Source organism: Desmodus rotundus, chromosome 8 (genome assembly GCF_022682495.2).
Source record: "Desmodus rotundus isolate HL8 chromosome 8, HLdesRot8A.1, whole genome shotgun sequence".
NCBI lineage: Eukaryota > Metazoa > Chordata > Mammalia > Chiroptera > Phyllostomidae > Desmodus > Desmodus rotundus.
In genome coordinates, this window is record NC_071394.1 from 106,603,778 (window position 1) to 106,620,753 (window position 16,976).

Consider the following 16,976-nt stretch of genomic DNA (forward strand, 5'->3'; position numbering starts at 1 on the left):
TCACACAGGTCAAACTGGTGTAGTTCACGTGTCAACTGTAGACTAACTATGGAGGCCGAACATCCCAAGCCCTACAGCCAGCGCACTGGAGACCCAGAAGGGCAGATCTGTGGGTCCAGCCTGAGCCCGGAGACCTGAGAGCCAGAACTGACAGTGTGGCACCATCTGAGAGACGCAGGCTCAAGATCCAAGGAGAGCTGATGGCAGTTGATTCTGAGGGCAGGTCAAGATGATGTCCCCAGTCCAAGCAGTCTGGCAGGAAGGGGCCCCTCTCCCTCAGCCACTTTATTCAGACCCACAGTGGATTGGATGAGGCCCTCCCAAAAGGGGAGGAGCTTTGTGCTTTACTCAGTCTACTGATTCAAATGTTACTACAGTCCAGAAACGCCCTCACCGACACCCGGAACAATGTTTGGCCAAATGTCTGGGCGCTCTATGGTGCAGTCAAACTGACATCTAAAATTAACCATTGTACTAGGTTACCAGTGAACACCTTCAAGGTGACTTTGGGGACACATGGACAAGTTTACCAGCTGTGTGAACTTGAGTGAGTTATTTAACTTCACAGTGCCTCTCTTTCCTTACTGGGTTGATTTAAGGATTAAATGAATTAGTATTTATACAGTGCTTAGCATGCATGACAAGTTGTAAGGGCAACCTATATTAAATACAATTCTAACATATCTTGATGGCTATGTATTTATTTTGATATGCAGTAGAAAGAAATACAATTGGTATGATTTCAAGGATATTTGGGCATAGGATGAGGTTAAATAAAAAACAGTGGGTTGATGTCAAGACAAATATTAAGTACCCACTAGTAAAGGAGGTATGTGGAAATGGTAAAAATGAGGACAGTGAAAAGTTAATGATTAGGTTTGGAAAATATTATGGATGAGAAAAGATAAGTAATATCTAGGGTAACCTACCAATCCCAACCCGGTTTTCTGAGGGTATTTCCTGGGATGCAGGCCACTCGCTGCCAAACCCAGGAGAATCCCCAGGAAATCAGGATGTTTGGTCCACCTGTATGTAACCACAGTTTGATATTTATCCCGCAAACATTCATTGAGCACCTGCATTGTGTTGGGCACTGGGGACTTCCAAAGTGCCCCTGCCTCTAAGGAGCTGGTGGCAGGGGGCACCCTTTGTTCTGGTCCTGCCCCTGATATGTCTGTGATTTTAAGCAAGGCTCTTCAGCTTCTCTCCATCTGTTCCTTCTAGGGACCTCTATGTAGGTCCTTTCCAACACTGGGGTCCTGTGATATGGAGCACATAGTATATCTGTCACTGCTAAAGTTGCAACTCCCGAGGTGCAGAAAGAACAATGAGCAGAGCAGATGGTGATTCTTTTCTGAGCTCTCAAGTCCAGCCTGAGGCAGTGTTGAAGAGAATGGGATGGAGTTTCTTTCCTGGCTCGCCAGGCTGCCAAATAACCACAGCCCAACACAACACGATCATCCCACACTCAGGATCCTTTGAAAATACCTGGAAAATGTACGTGGCCTGGGAAATTGGCCGAGGAGAGTCTTCCCAACAGGTTGAAACATGCGAGATGTCCATAAGTAGCACCTGAACAATTTATTAGGGTGTGAGATGACGGGGCGAAGCCAAGAAATACAGGTGGCTCCAATTATGGTTGTTTTTGGAAGTTGAAAAGGGATCTTTGGTGGCGGGGCCAGGACAAACAGTTTCCTTAATTGAATAAGAGCCTTTTGTTGGGAGGCTTGTTTCTTCTATTCAAGTGACCTCTTGGAGTTGACAATGTCCCAAGTTCCAGGCGAGCTATGTTACAGAAGAGTGTAACTCACTGACCATCTGTTTTTGTGGGACTAAAATCATCTCAGAGTCATGGTTTGGAGACGCTCTCCTCACAAGTTGTTCTTTGTACAGTTTCCTCATTCACAATATCACTTTTTATGATTTCATTTTCCTACAGTCAGCTGTGGTCCAAATATATTACACGGAATATTACAGATATAAACAATTCATAGGTTTTAAACTGGGCACTCTGCTGAGTAGGATGATGAAACCTTGAGCTGTCCTGCCCTGTCTGGCCTGGGACCTGGGACGTGCATCGTCCTGTTGTCCCCATGCCCCCTGCCTGCTCCCGGCCTGTTGTCACCTAGAAGCTATCTTGATGATTGGATCAACCGTTGAGGTGTTTGCGGCATCTCAGGGCTTGTGTCCAGGTAGCCCTAGTGCCACTATGTCACAAGGCCTGTGTCATTCACCCCACTTCATCTTATCACATAGGCACTATGTCATCTTATTATCATCACGAGAAGCAGCATGAGTAAAATGTAGTAAGATATTTTAAGAGGGAGACCACATTCTTAGAACTTTTATTATAGTACATTGTTATTCTTATTTTTCTTATTAATTGTAGCTGTTAATCCCTTACTATGCCTAATTTAGAAATTAAACTTTTTGATAGATAATATGTATAGGAAAGAATGTACTATATATAGGGGTGGGTTGGTACTACCCTAGTTTCAGGCACCCACCGGGGGCCTTGGAACATGTAGTATGGATGGGGGAGGGGACTACTGTACTTATTTTTTCAGAATTAATTTAATGCAACGCCTGTCTGTTGAGAGCCAGTTATGAGCTCAGTTCTGTGAAGTCATGAAGAGGAATAAGAATCTTAGTAGCTAGGAGCCTTGGCTAAGGGAAGCATGACAGGTGCCCAATCATACACACTCTATCGATGCTGCCATTTGTGGAAAACCTGAGGACTTTTTACCTGAAACTGAGGTTTGTTTTATGTAAGGTATGGTGGACAGGAGAGGCTTTGGCTATTGGAAAGTCTAAGAAGACTTTCTTGGCCTAGAGAACTTAGTTCTCAGGAGTCCTGTATTTTTTCATTATAAACTTCTTCTAACACTTGTAATGCCCAGGCTCCTTCCAGGCAGTGTGCTCTCTAATTATAGCTCCCCTGAATCACTGAAGGGTTTTAGAACCAGAATGTTGAGAGAGGGATAGACTTTAAAAACAAGTTTATTTCACTGGGGGTATAGCTCAGGGGCAGAGCATTTGACTGCAGATCAAGAGGTCCCTGGTTCAAATCCAGGTGCCCCCTGTCCCACTCCTGTTTTCGCTTCCAAAGACTGTGGATTGACTTTGATTCATTATTTTCTATAGCTCATGGCTGGTTGAATCATAATGTCCCTTGTATATATGCCAGACATCAGTCTAGGTTTTTTATATTAATTATCTCTTCAATTTCTTGCCAACATTTTTCAAGGTACCTACTATCAGCATCTCCATTGTACATGAGGAGCTGGAGGCATGGAGATGCTCAGTAAGTGGCTCGAGCTCCAAAGGCTACAAACAGCAGGCCCAGGATTTGAACTCAGAGCACACACTCTCTTGCCTTCATTATACTACTCTTGCTATTTGGGGGCTAGTGACAAGAGCTTTGCAACAAAATTCTGCTGAGCAATGCTCCCAAGGCTCTGAGACTGTCCACTGAGTTTTAGAACCCAGCCACTGAGCGACTGCGACCACAGTTTGCAGGGTGCTGGGGCAAGTCACGGCACAGAGTGCTTATTCACAAAGTGTGGCTGGGGACAAACAGGAGCTGGCCTGAAGTTCAGGGAGCTGCATTCTTTTCCTGCTTTAAACCTTGACAAGTTTCTATTACCCACCCCCATTCGCTTCCTGCGAGCCAGCACCCTCATACCTTGGGTGCCTTCATTCGGGACCCAGGCAAGGGCCGAGATCAAACCTTCGTCTAGGTCTAACTTCTGCCCACAACACAGGCACTGCTGTGTCTTTTGATCAGCTCGAACGACATATATTGAGCAACTACTATGTGCCAGACTGTGCAAAGTGTGAGCTTAGAGCTGAATAAGACACAGCCCCTGGGCTCAGTGTGCTCTCAGCCAGAAAGCAGGCCTATACAATTAAAAATTGGAGTGATGTGAGCTGAGCTGAGCTGCTCCAGCATCAGGAATGCAAAGGAGGCAGTGATTACTTCTGCCTGTGGGAGGGGAGGTTAAGGACGGCTTCTGAGAGGACTGATGGCTCTGGTTTCACAGATGAGGATTGTATCACTGGAGGGAGGGGGAGTGGAGGCAGGCCGTGGGGAGTGGCGGTTCAGTTGCAGGCAGAGAAAACTGCAGGGGCAGAGGCTGGAGCCAGATGGATGCAGCTGGAAGCAGCTGGAGCACAAATGTGCTATGGGGAGTGTCAGGTGACGAAGCTGGAGCTGAAGCTGAAGAGGCAGATAGGGATCCACATGTGAAGAACTTTGCAGGGTGTGTTAAAAGACTTGGTGTTTTATGACGGCATTTAAAGGGGAAGTGACCTGGATAGACTTGGTTTTAAAACAGGCTGCTCCTGGATGGATGTGAGGGGTGGAGGCCTGGACGCTGCTTAGGAGGTGGTGGTTCTGCTGGTCTGGGGATGGGGATGGACCTCAGTGACGTCAAAGGTAACATCAACAGTGCCCAGCAATTATCTGGACCTGGGGAAGAAAGGGTGGGAGCTGTCCCAGAGGTGTGTTGGCCAGATGACTTGAGTACACGGTCACCAACCCAGACAGGGAGGAGGCTGATGTGATGGTTAAACAGCCAGGGCCAGCATTTGCCCTGAGCCTGCACTGGAATCGTGGCCCCACTGTCTCCTTGCTGTGTGACTGCTCTGGGCCTCGGTTTCCTTACCTGCAAACTCAGTATGCTAACCACAGTAAGACCTATCTCGTGGGGTTTTTGCAGTGGTGCCTGGGAAGTTATGGGTAGAACTTTCAGGACCATGCCTGGCACATGGCAAGTGCCCAGTAAACAGGAGCTGTTATTATTACACGAAAGCAAAGCAGGAGGAGATGCAGGTTTGGGCAGGGAGATGACAGGTTTTAGGGGGCACACCGGGTTTGAATCTGAGGTTCCTGGAAGGCCTCCCAGTGGACAGGCTAGGGATGGGTGTCTTGGGGCCTCAGACAGCGTGAGAGCTGGAACCCCTGGCTGCTGTTTGCTCCTCGGCGCCACGGCAGCTGACAGGTCTCGTCAGGGAGAATGTGTTGCGATGCCAGAGACTTCCTGACCTTTCTTCTCAATCGGGGATGTACACAAGACTAAAAATCCTCAGACTGGACCTCAAGGGCATAGGAATTAAAGGTGTTCAAAGCAAATTTTGAACTTTGGAACACCCAGTTTGTTTTTTTTTTAAACTGTGAAATGAGACAGTTTGTGCTGGATGAGTTCTCCTTCAAAAATCTGATGAAAACATGCACAATATACAGTGTTTGCCTATAATTTCAGAGTTGTACACGAGCCTCTGAAGTCCGCTGTGGATACCCAGATAAGGTACTGGGACGAGAGTGAGCATACAGGCTCTGAGAAAGGCAGTAGGTGGTGTGGCCAGAAGGGAACTGGGATGAATTTAAATCCAGGTTGAATCTCAACCACATGTGTACTTATGAAGCATGATGTAACTCATAAAAGTAGAATAGGTATTTTATAAGGTACATATTATGTCAGGGGGTATAGCTCAGTGGTAGAGCATTTGACTGCAGATCAAGAGGTCCCTGGTTCAAATCCAGGTGCCCCCTATATATTTCTTTTTGCTCCTCTTGGCAACTTCATTAAAATACTGGATCTGGGGTGAGGCCAGCAGGGTGCCTAGGGCTCAAAATGTAAGGAGGTGCTGATCCTCGTGTTCCTGCAAAAGCCTTGACTCATTAATTCCCTCGACCGTAGAGGGAATTAACATACACCCTTCCTCCAACATACACACACACACACATACACACACAGCCAGATGTGTCTCATGACACCCAGACCCCCACACCATCACACAGACACGCCAACAGACAAAAAGTTATACGCACACACACGTGCTTTCTCACAGGTACTTTTATTCTCCTTTTCTGTATATTCAATCTAATTGACCAGATGTTTTCCATTTTCCTTTCTTCCAATGCCTTATCTTTTAATCATTTTAGGTTTTCAGAACAGTTGTAAAGATCTGAGCTGCCCAAAGAGGTCGTTTGTATTTTTCTGTAAGATGGCTCTAGTAGCACTTAGCGATTTTGTTAGATTGTATTGTGACAATCAGCGTGCATTTAAAAAAACTTATCAAAATCGGTGAATTTTTGTGTAACCATTTTAATATTGAAGATGGAAGAAAATATAAAACATTTTCAGCATAGTATGCTTTATTATTTCAAGAAAGGTAAAAACACAACTGAAAAGCAAAAAAAAGATTTGTGCAGTGTATGGAGAAGGTGCTGTGATGGATCGAACGTGTCAAAAGTGGTTAGCGAAGTTTCGTGCTGGAGATTTCTTGCTGGACGGTGCTCCACGGTCCAGCAGACCAGCTGAAGTTAATAGCGATCACATTGAGACATTAACTGAGAACAATTAATGCTATACCATGCAAGAGATAGACAACATACTCAAAACATCCAAATCAATGAAGTTATTGCTGAAAGTGAACAATGTGTCTTTTATTTTACAAAAAAAACCCCACATGAACTTTTTGGTCAACCCAATGGTATAGACAGGTCCCATACACTCTGTCCTCAGCTTCCCTGAATGTTACCATCTTGCATAACCATGGCACATTTATCAAAACTGAAATAACCGTCTGTACAACACTATTAACCAAACCACAGGCTTCATTCGGATTTCACCAGTTTTCCTCCTAACGTCTTTATTGTGTGTTTCAGGGTTCGGTCCAGGATACTATGTTGCATTCAGTCAACATCTGTGCTGTTTCCTTCCATGTCAGAGTTTCTCAGTCTTCCCTTCTCTCTCTCTCTCTCTCTCTCTCTCTCTCTCTCTCTCTCTCTCTCTCTCTCTTTCTCTTTCTCTCTCTTTTTTGTAACCTTAACACTTTTGGAAAGTCCTGGTCAGATATTTTGTAAACTACCCCTCACTTTGGGTTTGTCTAGTGTTTTCTCATGATTAGACTGAGGTTATAGATTTGGGAGAAAAATATCACAAAGCTGCTGTGTCCTTGTAGTATTAGGGGTGGAAGAAAATCACCGCAACGATTTCAGAGTTTGCTACATTGTAAAATTCCCAAGAGTCTGCTGTCTGAGACTCACTGGGATATTCCTTTTAAAGCGAGGAACAGCCTGCAGAACAAAGCATATCTCTTAGTGTGTCTCTCTGCACTTTGGTGGCAATGTATTTGGAGGTGGTTCTCTGGTATATTTACTAGATAACAATAAGCCATAATATTGTCAGTTTTGGGGGGTCCCAGAGCAAGAAAAGGGCCTATTATCAATCCAGGCTGTGGGGAAGCTGTTTCTCCTCATGGGTATTGTGACTTAGTATCAGGAATGTCATTGGCAGCGTTAGTTTCGTTAATTTGCCTTTTCTTTGTTTCCACAGCACACTGAATTTCCCTCTCTTCTACGTTATTATATGGTGTGTTGTCATTGTTTATGTGCCTACTAGTCAGGCTAACCGTGGCTATACCCTAGCAACAACCCTGAGATCTCAGGAGTTTGCCACAATGAAGATTTGTGTCTTATCCATGCAAGGTCTGATGCAGGTCTGGCAGTCCTTGTCCCTCTCGTAACCATGGCATCCAGCAAAAGGTGGCCTTTCAGGCCATCCCTCCAGGGGTGGAGAGGGTTGGAGGAGTTCGTAAGTGTCTTGTCCCAGGAGTGACATGCGTCACTTCTGCTCGCAGTTCATAGGACAGGACTAGTCCCAAGGCCCCAACTTCACTGCAGTGGAGGTTCAAAACTAAGAAAGCGTTTGCATACCCGGTGAGTACTAACTCTCCCTGCCCTAGCCCATCTTACCCACTCCAATATGGGCCCTTAGTGGGTGGCACTTTATCCTGACTCTTCCTGTTATCGCCAGTGACTGGCAAGTACCTTGTTCATAGTAGGGACTCAGGGAGTACTGGTGAGTAACAGCTATTGGCTAATTGAGTGAATAAATAAATGAATGACACAAGATATATAAACAACCTATATTTTTAAATTATTTGGAAACTAATTATTATAAGGTAATAGTCACACTTCTCATATTAAAACCCACAATTTATTGTCCCTTCCCTAAACAATCTCTTAAAAGGTTCAATCTTTTCTTTAAGATGAAAATTTTGACTATGACCATCAAGTAAAACACAGAAGCAGCTGTTTTGTGGCACCTCGGAGGCGGTTGGCCGCTTCGGGATGAAGCCGAACATCGCTTTCCCAGCCACTGTCTGCCAGAAACGCAGCGAAGTGGATGATGAATGCACACCACGCACCTTTTATGAGAAGCATATGGCCACAGACGTTGCTGCTGAGGCTCTGGGTGAAGAATGGAGTGGTGGGAATGACAGACAAGGCTTCCCCGTGAAGCAGGGTGTCCTGGCCCATGACCACGTCCGTCTGCCGCTGAGTAAGGGGCACTGCTGCTATGGGCCCAGGAGGACTGGAGCGGGAAGTGCAGATCTGTTCAGGGTCGCACTATGGATGTCAATCTCCGTGTTCTCATCTTGGCCATCATAAAAAAAGAGGGGAGAAAGATATTCCTGGTCTCACTGATACTACTGTGCCTTGTCGCCTGGGGCCCAAAAGAGCTAGCAGAATCCTCAAACTTTTCGACCTCTCCAACGAAGATGACGTCCGCCGCTATGTTGTGAGAAAGCCCCTAACCAAAGAAGGTGAACAACCCAGGACCGGAGCAGCCAAGGTTCAGCGTCTTGTTACTCCACGTGTCCTGCACCACAAATGGCGTATTGCTCTGAAGAAACGACGTACTAAGAAAAATAAGGAAGAGGCTGCAGAATATGCTAAACTTTTGCCTGAGAGAATGAAGGAGGCCAAAGAAAAATCCTAGCAACAGATTGCCAGGCAATGTAGGCTGGCCTCTCTGAGAGCTTCTGCCTCTGAGTCCAGTCAGAAATGAGATTTTCTAAGAGTAACAAATAAATAAGAACAAACATAAAAAAAGTAAAACACAGAATAATTTTTTACCAGTTTGTGTTACTACTTTAGAAAATATATGTTGCCCTGGCCAGTGTGGCTCGGTTTGTTGGAGCACCAACCAGGAGACCAAAAGGTCGTGTGTTCAGTTCCTGGTCAGGGCACATACCCAGGCTGCGTGTTCCATCACCAGCTGGTGCGTGTACGAGGAAGCAAACCAATCCATGTTTTCTCTCTCGCATTGATGTTTCTCTCTCTTTCCCCTACTTCCTCTCTCTCTAAAGCACTGAAAAAAATGTCCTTGGGTGAGAATTAAAAACATAGTAATAAAAATAAATAAAAATAAGTATTTACTGCTGTGCCTGTCTTTCTAAAACTGTCTACATGACCTTTACCCATCGTGATGTTGAAATACCTTTATTGTACAAAACTTTAAACATATATTGAAGAATGTAGGGGAAACAAAATTTGGTTGGATCTTCACCCCTGTCTTGTTTAAACTGTTTTATTTATTTATTTTTTATATGCGGTTGTGTTTGGACACGTGAGTTTGTGTTTGATGTGTGTATGTGTATAAATCTTTATTAAATAAATATGTACCAGGCATTCCTTAGGCAACATCCAGATCCTCTTGGCCTTGACTCTTCCTGAGGCCCTTGGCCAGCTCTTCTGCCCTGGCTGCCCCTGGGGTGGCCAAGCACGCATGGAGTCCGTTACCATCACCTAGGTGCCACCCTGCAGCCCCTTCCCTCCCACCTCGGCTGGCTGCCACCTCCTCCTCCTCTTGCCTTTGGTCTTGCTTTTGAGATGTGAGAGGCCGAGAGACCCAGTTGGTGCTCCCACAGGCAGAATCTGGAAGTGTTGGGAAGTTAACTCACTATGGAGGAAAACTTTCACCAGTGAGACACAGAGCTGAGGGCTGGCGTCTTCTCCTCCCTTCCTTCGGACAGCCTGTCCTGGGATGTAACAGGCAATAGTATTAGGGGAGGAAGTGATCAGTTTCAGGTGTTACCAAATGATGGCCAGCTTAGCAATGCACCTTTGAGTTGAGTAAACCTTCTTTCTCTGCCCCACTCCCTTTCACCTCACTCCTGGTCCCTGGGATTGCACTTTCTGGAAAAGTAATAGCTTTTGCCTCAAGCTCTAGGTTCTGGTGTATCTCAGTAGAGCAGACAGTCTGGATGCTCTGCCAATTTTCTCTTCAGCCTTTACTGCAATAGTTCAGCCTGGCCAGATATCCACTGCCAACATCTGCATTTCTTTCCCGGAGGGAGGGCAGTTGTTGTTGTTGTTGGGGGTTGGGGGAGGCAGCCAGAGCCTGTCCTACAAACTATTCCTGGTAAGTCAGAAGTACCAGAGCGTGAATGGCCCCTGGGAGCGTCTCTCAAACCATGCCTGACAAAGTTGCTCTTCCCTTTGATTGTAAAAAAAATAAATAAAGTACATACATAAATAAATAAGTATAAAATAAATAAATACCCCAGATTCCTTACCTCTTCCAGTCACAGCTCTGAGCCAGGATACGTTTTACCTGGCTCCAGCCTTCCCTGGAGAATTGAGTTGCCCTCAGTAGGAACTTCCCTGGCGACGCAGGCTTTACTGGCTGCTTTCCTTTCGTCTCGCTTCCCCTCTCCGGGACCGGGACCGGTGTGTCCTACGGGCACCCAATAAGCTACCTGAGCTTGAATTACTGGGCTCTGTGGGAACCCAAGCCAAGGCAGCCTAAGACATAATTTTAAAAATTATTATAAATGGATTTTTTCATTTAATAATATATCCTGTACATGATGTTAAATATTTAAAAACCGTTCTAAAATATATGAGTCTTAACTGCTGTGTGACATTTAGCATATGGCATGTAAGTAATAAGCTGGACACTTCAGTTGCTTCCAGCGTTCCTACCCAACTTTAATTAACTCAGTGCTAAACAGACCTAGACAGGCTTCGTCTCTGGGGTCAGAGCTGCAAAAAAATAAACTGCAAATGGATCACTTTTCACATAATAGGAAAGAAATAATCAACATAGACAATTCCCCTGACTTCTATTTGGTGGTTTTTTTTTTAAGGTTGTCATATTGCAGGGGTTCTTTAGAGAAAAATAAAAGAAATCTTGATTATATTCTACCTTAAAAGGAAGTAAATGGCATCCAAGATTTCATTAGACAAAGTACCATCTCTATCAGTTTTGAAAAGAAATACCAGCTAAAGGACATTATATGACACTTTGCTACCTGATGGAATTTTTTTTTTTTTTTTTTTTTTTTTTTTTTTTTTTTTACTGTGGGGCAAATTGGGATTTCTCTCTCTCTCTCTCTCTCTCTCTCTCACACACACACACACACACACACACACACAGCAGAATAACTTGTAAAGTTTAATTTTAGTCCCATGAATGACTTGGGGCCAGTTAACTAACCTCGGTAACCTCTGGGCTCTTCTCATTTGTTCACTGGGGAAAACAGTATCGATCTCCTTCCTAAGTATGCTGTCAGGGTTATACAGAATAATGTCAACGATACACACTAATTGCTCAGTGAATGGTAGCAATTATTTCACAGGGACTTTATGTTCAACGGTGAAAGAAGTAGCACAGAGCAGAGGGTGGAATTTAAAAAATACGAAGAGGGTATGGGGTGGGCCATGCAGTTATCTGGTTAAATTCGGGGAACATGAACGGCTTTCTGCTCAAAGAGGTTCCTCTACACATTCTTCCTACTATGACGGACTTGGTGCCAAATTCCTGCGTAACACCAGCCCTTCCACATAGCCGCGGGCTTCTCGAAGTGCACCAGGAGCATCAGCAACAACCAGGAACTGGTTAGAAATGCAGATTACCAGGTTCTTCCTTTGGTCTTGGAATCGGGATCTCAATGGGGGCAGTATTCTGTGTTTTAAAAAAGCTACTGATGTGCATTCAAGTTGGAAAACCACTGGTCTAGCCTGAGCCTCTAACCTGGCCTGCCCAGAACCCTCGTCCTACGGCCAGCCCTGGGGGCCCCTGCCTGATTCTGGTTCCCCCTCTTCTAGCCTTCATCCTGAGGTGATGCTATTTGTTCTGTCTCAATTATGTACCCCTTTCCAGCTCTGGTTTTGACCCCTCCTGTTTTGCATTACAAGTATACTTATCTGCCATGTGATGTGATTTCTATTTGTCCCTTTGTCCCTGTGTCTGGTGGCTCCAGACATCTCATCCTCGGGCAGTTGAGCCTCAGAGACCTCAGTCTGCCTGGAGCCAAACAGGAAGCCAACATTTCTATTAGGTTTTGGGCCCTGCAAGAGGAATGGCCCATTACTAACCCACCTTCCAGGATCAGTCCTGCCCCAGGTTCTGCAGCAACAGGACTCCAAGTCAGGGGGAATAGAAACCTCTGAATGCATAGTTCTGCCACTCGGACTCAAACATACATGTGGTTCCTCTTGCTTTGACTACCCTGATTTCCATATCTGAGTGTCTGTCCTGGCTGCTAGCTCAGTGCCCCATCTTCTGGGGTCGGAGTGCTTCCTGCCTCTCACTACTCTTGGTGGCTGAAGTCATGTTCTCTCAGCATATTAATTATCTACCACTGCATAAAAATTATCCCAAAACTTATTGACTTAAAACAATAATAGTAATTTGTTATCTCACACAGTTCCCGAGGGGCAGGAATTCAGGAACAGCCTTGTAAGTGGTTGTGGTTCAGGGTCTCTCATGAGGTTGAAGTCCAGGTGTGGATGGACGAAGGCTTGCCAGCCGACAGACCTGCTGCTTTCAAGGAGGCTCATGCGCTGGCAGACTAATGAGGTCTCAGCCCTTTGCCGTCTACACTCCACACAGGACTGCTTGAGTCTCCTCACGGCATGGCTGCCAGCTCTTCCTCCAGCGAGTTCTCCAAGACGGAGTAAAGCATGCTCTTAAACATCTATTCCTTGAAGTCGTAAATCATCACTTCTGTCACACTTTATTTGCTAGAAGCAAGTCCCCAAGATTCAGTCCACACTGTAGGGAAGGGGAATTAGGCTGTACCTTCTGAGGGGAGAAGGGACATAGAATTTGTGGGCATATTTTAAAACCACCACAGTCAGCCTTTGGGGCAAGGTTCTTGCCCCATACCACCAAATTCTTAAGATGCTCTGTTCTGCTGGCCCATTCTAGAAGATTCTAAATCTTTGTCATTGGCCAGGTGTCTAGTACCACCCAGCAGATGGAGCCCCTCCTCCATTGTTAAAAATCTATTTACCGTATTCAGTCCAGGTTGGTATTGACAATGATATCATTCAGTAATGTATTGTGCACCTACTATGTGGCTTGGTAACTGGTGCATGTGGTCCTCCCTAATTGCCTGCTTCTAACCTGGTGAGTCTGACCTGTCCAAACATGTCAATAAGAGATTAATTTGAGTTAATAAGTTCAGACTTTTGTATGTTACCCGGGCTCAGTGCTTCCGCAGAGTACATGCAGTTGGAACGTAATGCCAAGCTGCTCAGTTGAGAGGGTGACTAATGGATGAGATCAGCCCACAGTCCACTGGCCAACCTTGTTGGCACCGCACGTGTGCCATTGATTGCTGAGCGTTGAACGCTCCGGGCTCCTGTTCACAGAAGTGTGTATGGACTAGCAGTGGTCTTCATTGGGTGTCTTTCAGTTGCACACAACAGAAGTCCAATTCAAACTGGTTTTAGCCAAACAGTTAAAAATGATTCATATTTGGTTTCACATTTGTTTCAAATATGGCTGGACCCAGGACCCCAACTTATGTTACCAGTAATCTGTTTCTCTCCTTTTCTCAGATCTGCTTCCCCACCCCCCCCGCCCCCGTGTTAATATTAATCTCAGGAAAAGTATCTCAAAGTGGTTGCAAGTGAACTAAGTTTACCTCCTCCCTTTCAGCCACCCCAGGACAAAAGGAAGTTTTCTGGTGTTTCTAGTCCTGTGGTTAAGTCTCACCGGAGTCTTTGAACCAGTCACGTGGCAATGGCCATAGGATTCTCTGATCTGACCCTTTTAGAGCTGGGGAGTTGGTTCTGCCCCATTCAAAGCACGCTAACATCGGGAGGGGGTGGTTATCTAAAAAATAAAAAGGATGCTTTTACCAGAAAATAAAAGAGGGGAGTAGATCTTGGGTGGATTAAAAACCAGTCAGAACTGCTACATCCACTCACTGGGTTCACAGTTCAGTGGACTATTCAACACAGAGTCAAATTACAGAAAGGGAACTGAGAAAAACGTGTGGCTTTTACTCATAATGTTGCGACATTCACAGTTTATCCTCAGGTTACTTACAGGTTCCCTTCTCTGTGAATTGAACAGCGATCACATAGCTCGGCTTGGCCTCTCAACATCAGCGATATAACTGGCATCCCTTACAGAGCCTCTGGATTTTCTCTCGTTCCCAGTTGTTTTCCATCCAGTTCTTGGCCAGGCTTTTCCCAGTGCCCTGCAGCCTGGCTGAAGGAATCCTCATGGGACACTTTGGATGTGTCATTCCTTGATGTCACCGGCCTTTTCCTTTCTTGTTCTCATGCTGCCTCACTTCTGAGTTTGTTTCTGAGGAGCAGGAGCTGATGTCCACAGGTACAGACTCTTCCGAAGGGAAACCGAAGAACGTTCTCCTCATACACAGGAGGTAGGCTGACCCACCCACCTGAGCAAGGGCCAGGCAAGAGCTCAGCACTCTGGTGGTCTAAGAAATGCCAGTTGGTTGTGCTGCCTCTCAGAATCCACAGGTCTGATGACAAGGCAGGACACCGTCACTTGAGTTTATCCTATTTCAGGCCATACGCTTTGGGGTGAATCGTTCTTGGTTCAGAGCTCTAAGCCAGTCAATTGCATTTTTCTCTCTAGAGTAATTGTTAAGGAGTAGAGTCACCACCCCAGCACAACCGATGCTTTTCAAAGGGAGATTATCTGGTTCTTTTGGGAAAGGACTCCTTTTTTGTTTGTTTATTTCCTGGAGGTCTTGCCCCTGAGAGTGTGCAAAGGCTGGAGCTATTTTTGTCAACTAAAACCCACAAGGAATTGTCTGTTGTGAAGATGGAGCTGCGTGTACGGAAGAAGTTTCTCCGAGGATGGAGAGCAAAAACCCCAAGGAGAGAAAAAACCACAAGGTTGCAGCTGCTGGGGCAACTTATGCCAGAAGCCGGACAACTCCTGGCCTTTTCAGTCATGATATCCAGACAATCCCCTCTTCGTCCTGTTTCTGTCACCTGCAAACACAAGTTCCTCACAAATGCACCCCGAGACCACACCGCTCAGGTGATTTCAGAGGCCCAGGGAGGCCCGGTGCTGCTCTTCATACCCAGAGCCCAGGTTTCTGACACATGAAGCCCTAACATCAGAATTCCAGTTCATCCCTCCACCCTGCTGCATAGTTTCTCTCTTCATAAGTCCATGGTAAGAGACATGTCACCCACCATGTGGGCATGGACTAATTAGAACACTTTGAAATTCTTGGTTTTTCCAAAATGTTAGCAAAAGTGCACTGTGTATAATATCTCTTACTCTTGCTTTTTCTGCCTTAAAAAAATCTTTTCCTCTGCAAAATAAAATTTGTCTTCTATTTTTTTTAAAAAAAGACCAACTATCTAGATTCACTTTAAAAAAATATTTATTTTTAAAGAAGGGAAGGGAGAGACAGAGAGAAGGGGAGGAACATCGATGTGTTGCTTTCCCCCATATCCCCTCAACTGGGGACCTGGCCCGCAACCCAGGCCAGTGCCCTGACTGGGAATCAAGCCAGCTACCTTTTGCTTGGCGGGAGAACGCCCAACCCACTGAGCCAGACCAGTCAGGCCTAGATTCACTTTTTAAGGTATAAACAACTGGACTAAAATATCCCTCTCTGTGGTGGGAGGTGGGAGGATTCAGAACAAGACTGGCTCTCTCTTCCCAGTTCCCTCACTTTTCTTCCCCTACCTTCCTAAATTGGGGTGTCTGGTACTGTAAAGAAATGCCGTTATTCAGAAAACTCCACCACCAGTGAGGTGTTAACTTGATTTTGTGTTAAATCTAAGTTTATCCCTAACTAGTATTATTTTGAGAAGATACTCCATTGATTCATATGAGTAAAGTAGATTTAGTGTGGAGGAAATTAACCATATGATGCAGACACCAGGAAAGAAAAGGATGCAAATGTACAGGGAAGGAAGAGGAAAAGGATGAGCAGACGGGAGAAGAAGGTGACATGAATTGAGATAAAACTGTACTTGGGTCAACCTTTGAGGATGGTTTCAAGATTTAGTTAGAATATTGGTAGAGTTGTCAGATATAGCAAAAACAAAAGAAAGCAAAGGACACCCAGTTGAATTTGAATTATAGATAAATAATTAATACTTTTTTAGTGTAACTATGGCATGGCAATCCTTCAATGTAAGAATTTGGGGGTTTTCCTGTTTCAGGGTCAATGGGTTATGCTGCTGGAATTCTGGAACTTACAGATGAGACTGAGTCCAGCTTGTGTCCTGAGATCCGCACCACGGAGAAGTTTTACGCTAAGTTCCTGAAACTTCTGGACTCTTTCTTGTTTCAGCAGGTGCCTTTAGTGGACAGAAATGCTCATGTATTCTATCTGAGTAGTGAGACTCTTTCTTTTTTTAAAAAAGACCCTTTTTATTATGAAAAATTTTAAAATATGCACAAAAAGCGGCATGATAATCAACTTCCATCACCCTGTTTGAAGAGCCGTCAGCATTTGCCAATATTGTTTCCTCTCTCCTCCTCTACCCCTTCTATTCTGCAGGAGTGTTTTAAAGGAAATCCCAAACTTCATGTCATCCTTAGATACAATGTTCCTTTCTCAAATTTTATATTTTCTTTCTTGTCCTTAAGCATATCTAATCTGTTTAATTTTGTTGAGATCCTGCTTTTTACCCTTAAATAGTAAATATAAAAGAATGGTCTCTCCCTTCAAGAGATAATATTCTTTTGTTTTCTTCCCTGGAGTTCGTGATTTCTCCTAACTCTGGTAGCCTGTTCAAGCCCCACGGAATGTGTCCTACATTGTGTTGAGGGGTCCGTGGTGGGAGGATGGGTGGAGGGTGGGGGTGAGGGTTGTCATATTTTGGCTTTCTCTGCAACTTCTTTCCTATGAGAAATACTAATCTTGTCTCTCTATACCCTCAA

The 16,976-nt window shown here is 45.0% G+C and overlaps 2 non-coding genes and 1 pseudogene across 2 annotated transcripts; all 3 read left to right on the plus strand.

Annotated features, from left to right (window-relative positions):
- Positions 1–3,010: 3,010 nt before the first annotated feature.
- TRNAC-GCA (transfer RNA cysteine (anticodon GCA)) lies at positions 3,011–3,082 on the plus strand. The gene has a single exon. It is a non-coding gene; the product is annotated as a tRNA-Cys (tRNA).
- Positions 3,083–5,482: 2,400 nt separating this feature from the next.
- TRNAC-GCA (transfer RNA cysteine (anticodon GCA)) lies at positions 5,483–5,554 on the plus strand. Its single transcript has one exon. It is a non-coding gene; the product is annotated as a tRNA-Cys (tRNA).
- A 2,586-nt stretch (positions 5,555–8,140) lies between these two features.
- Positions 8,141–8,861, plus strand: LOC112309936 (small ribosomal subunit protein eS6-like; annotated as a pseudogene).
- Positions 8,862–16,976: the final 8,115 nt, after the last annotated feature.